Source organism: Phalaenopsis equestris, unplaced genomic scaffold, assembly GCF_001263595.1.
Source record: "Phalaenopsis equestris unplaced genomic scaffold, ASM126359v1 Scaffold232107, whole genome shotgun sequence".
In the NCBI taxonomy this organism is placed as follows: Eukaryota; Viridiplantae; Streptophyta; class Magnoliopsida; order Asparagales; family Orchidaceae; genus Phalaenopsis; species Phalaenopsis equestris.
The window spans coordinates 1-4,517 of record NW_018250076.1 but is presented as its reverse complement, the minus strand read 5'-3'; the positions used below and the strand labels follow the sequence as shown (position 1 = coordinate 4,517).

The window sequence follows — 4,517 nt, the reverse complement described above, 5'->3', positions numbered from 1 at the left end:
AGAAGAGAAGACCTCACAAAAATGAGGTCAACAACTACATCGTCCTTAGATTACTCTAGCTTCCTTTCTAGGTCAGGTGTAAGTTTTCCGGTAGCTTCCTCTCCTAAAAATCCCAAATGGAAGTCATTTAATTAACATTTGCATTAATCCCAACAGGAGTCTTTAGTGTATCATATTGATTAAGGTTCGAAAATATTGAACCTTGATTTTTAATCACCCATTCAACTCAACCAAAATTCCAATACACATTATAAAATTTAAATTCAAATCTCGAGTAGCGATACTCATATTTTTGAACATGACTGTCTTGATCAACGCCAATATGTGTGTCATACTTTAAACAGTCTGTCACACATGTTACGGTTCATTCGTCGACCTCATTTTTTATCAACCTTTCCACTTGACTCATACCAAACCCATCTAAACCTAGGACCCCTTCCTAGTGCACTAGATGATTAGATTGAGTTCAAGTCAACTGAGATTTAGGCTTCACTAGAGCTAGAAAAACCCATGTGGCGCCCCAATTCTCTCCAACTAGAGCTAAGGCATTTCTAAGCCTCTAAACTTCATGCCCAAACAGACTTAAATCAAGAAAGAGAAACCAAAGTTTCAAGCCAAATGGCGTAACTACGCCTCATATTGTCATTGCTACGCCACTACAGACATAGTTACGCCCCGCTACCGAGGATTCGTAACTCTGGCAAACCCCTAATTAGTGCCTAAGAGCTCCAAGGCGTAGCTAGTTCACCATCGTAGTTGTGCCAGTGAAGCGACATAGCTAAGCCAATTTCAGTGTAGTTACGCCCCTTCTCCCCCTCTTAAGCGTTCCATATCGCGAGCTCGACACTCCTACAAAGTCGCTCTACACCTAGACGCCTCCCAACCAACGCCTCACTTCACTTAATCCCACCTCGATGCAGAACTTAAACTCTTCCCACTCTCGTAGAGTTCATTCTCTCTCCATTGAAAGGAAGAGAGATCTCCACAGATAATGACACACATGGTCTCTCACGCTCTCCCTCAAGGTTCACTTCCTCCTCTCATTCAGTCACTCCCTTACTCTCTCCCACACTCGTGCTCTCTTCCTTAAGTGTTTCTCCCTCATGAAGTCCTCTTCTTCTTCTTCGATTAGCAGGCATTAAAGGACCGTCCAGTTCATGTTGTTGCAAGGAAATCAAGTTTTCTCCATGTATATTCTCCGTGTTTTCTCCATGCATGTATAATATTCTCCATGTATAACTATCTCTAAAGAATAAAAACCCAAATGTCAAGCCTCATGACCCATATTGGCATAATTCCGCCAGTGAAACGGTGTGTACCAAGCCTAATGGCGTAGTTATGCCCCCATATTGGCGTAGGTATGCTACACTAGCGTATTTACGCCCAACTACCAAGGATCTGTAACTTTGGCGCACCTCTAAGTAGCATCTTAGCGTTCCGGGGCGTAGCTAATTTTGATTGGCATATATATGCCAGTGAAGCAACGTAGCTACACCAATTTCAGTGCAGTTACGACCCCTCTCCCCTTCTACTAGGAATTCCAAATCGAGTGCTTGACACTCCTATGACGCTGCTCTACGACTTAATGCCTCCAAACCACTTCATCCCACTCTGATTCAAAACTTAAAATCTTCCCATTCTCGAACGATTCGTTCTCTCCATTAAAAGGAAAGAAGAACTCCACAGACAGGGACACACTTGGTCTCTCACGCTCTCCAACAAGGTTCACTCCATCCTCTCATTCAGTCACTCCCTCACTCTCTCCCACAAGTTTCCCACACTCATGCTCTCTTTCTCTCAATGTTTCGCAATGTCGGTGTTTCTTCCTCACGAAGAAAGTCCTCTTCTTCCTCCTCTCCGGTCAGCGGATATTGAAGGACCGTCCACTTCATATTATTGCAAGGAAACAATGTTTTCTCCATGTATATTCTCTCTGTGTTTTCTCCATACATGTGTAGTATTCTCCATGTATAATTATCTCCAAATAATTTCTCCATGTATAGTTATCTCCAAATAATTTCTCCATGTATAATTTTTTCCATGTGAAGATTTCTCTATGTAATTTTCTCCATGTGTGGCTTTTTTCACATAAAGTCTCCATTTGTAGACTTCTAGATTTTTAGTTTACTTTCACGTGTAGTCTTCTTATATAGTCTTTTACGTGTATAGTACTTTCCGTGCATAACTTTCTCCATGCATAAATTTTTCTATATGAATATTTTCTCCATGAAATTTCCTCCATGTATAATTTCCTTCATGTGTAGACTTCTCCATCTGTAGTTCACTTTCAAGTGTAGCCCTCATGTATAGTCTTCTCCATATATAGCTTTCTCCAAATGATATCTCCATGTATAAGTTTTTCTAGGTGAAGACTTCTTATGTAATTTTCTCCATTTATAATTTTCTTCATGTGTATTCTCCATGCGTAAACTTCTCCATCCATAGTTTACTTTCACGTGTAGTCTCCATGTTTAGTCTTCTCCATATAGAACTTTCTCTAAATGAATTCTCCATATATAGTTTTTTTCATGTGAAGAAATTTCATGTCTATAGTTTAATTCCATTTGCAAGTTTGTATATTTAAGTTACTTTAATGTGTAGTATACTTTCACTTACAAGTTAAGGTATTTAAGTTCTTTTCATGAGCCCAGTTTGTTTTCAACTGTAAGCTAGCATGTCTAATTTCATTGTAGTTTATGTTTATTTGCAAGTTCACATGTTAAAGTCATGTTTATGTTGTAACCCATAACAATTTGCACGTATATGTGGTAACTTAGGTCAATTTGCATTTTTATGTGGTAATTTCATTCAATTGGCATGTTTATGTTGTAGCTTAAGACAATTGGTATGTTTATGTGATGGCTTATGATAATTTGTATGTTTATGCGATGGTTGATGATAATTTGCATATTTAAGTGTGATTCATGTAAAGTTGCATGCTTAAGAGTTAAACTAGGTTAAGTTTGTAAGCTTGCGTTAAACAGTAGCAAATTCTCAAAAATTATTTTCAATATGATTTATATAAAATCAAATGTGCTCCAAAATTTTCAAAAATTCTTTTTAAGATAATCTATATAAATTCAAATGTGCTCAAAAATGCTTAAACTTTCAAAATGAGTTTGCATGAATATTATGTAAATTAAAAAATACTCAAAACTCTTAAGTGATGAAAATTTAATCAAATCGTTAAAGTCAAGTAAACTTAAAGGGATTCAAAAGTCTAAAGGTTATTTTTCAAATCAAAATTTCTTCAAATTATGCAAAAATTTATATCCTTTTCCAACTTGCAATTTTCTAAACCCTTCAAAATTAATTTTAAAACTATTTTAAAATTATAATCTTAAGATTACCACTTAAGCTTCTAAACTTTCAAATCACTTGAATTTGAACTCCCAAGTCACTTCAATTTACAATTTCATTCAAACTTACAATCTTAGTGAAAATCACATATGTTAATTTACATAAAATCCATAAAATTTCTACATGTTTAGCATATAAAAAAACAGGTTTATATTATGACATGTATAACACATAAACATACAAATTTAAATATTTACGAATATTGCATGCAAATTCCAATATATTGCATGTCACATTTAATACATATCATTTGTATGCCTATTATTTTGATTAGAAAAAAGTGGCATTAAAATGTCCACTCCAACCTCAAATTCATGCCGATGCCCCAATCGAGTTCACTCACTATCAAATTATTGATAATTATGCTTTCGACATGGAATTGATTATCCAAAAACCAGGTTTTTTATGAAATTTTTTGGTGGCTTTAAGCCAGTTAATATCTGACGAATACAAATTATAGTGCCGAAAAAAAGTAGTAGGCTAAGGGTTGAAAAACAGAAAAACCAAAATGGATAACACTACTAAACTTATTGCACAACTAAAATAATTCATTGAAGTTTAGGATTTTCTCTAAATTTTTCTATTCCTTTGATGTAATGACCAGCAATGCTAAGGAACCAATCAGTACATACTTCAAAATTGGCATATCTGTCATGATAATTGTAAAATAACCGACATATGGTAAAAATCCTACAGCTCTCCCCATGATATGATGTTGCTGAAGCCAAAGCTAGCCAGGAGAATATAATAGGCTGGTTCTATCATCTTCCCGGTTATTATCTCATTTTGTGAGAATATCAAGTTCTCCAGTTATTTGGCGCTGATGAACCTCGACCACACGATGGACAATTGGAATAGTTCGTCCCTTGATATTATATACAACTTTTTCACCAGCACGAATCGGGTCTTTGCTCATGTCTAAGAACAGAATATCACCCCTCTGAAAACCTGGTTACATGCTCTCTAATAGAACAACAACAGGAGATTCGCTTCTGATAATACACATTAGCCCTTTCCATATAATTAGTGTTGTAGATAAAATAATGACTAATGTGATGGCTTGCTTGAGGAGTTGCCTGAACTGAAGAGCCCGGATTAACTCTAAGCTCGCCCCAATCCAACACATTCTCTTTTCACTCTCCCTCTATCGCTAGAAG

General features: G+C 36.1%; 1 pseudogene; it reads right to left on the bottom strand.

Moving 5' to 3' along the window:
- Positions 1–3,932: 3,932 nt before the first annotated feature.
- LOC110038190 lies at positions 3,933–4,486 on the bottom strand (annotated as a pseudogene).
- Positions 4,487–4,517: the final 31 nt, after the last annotated feature.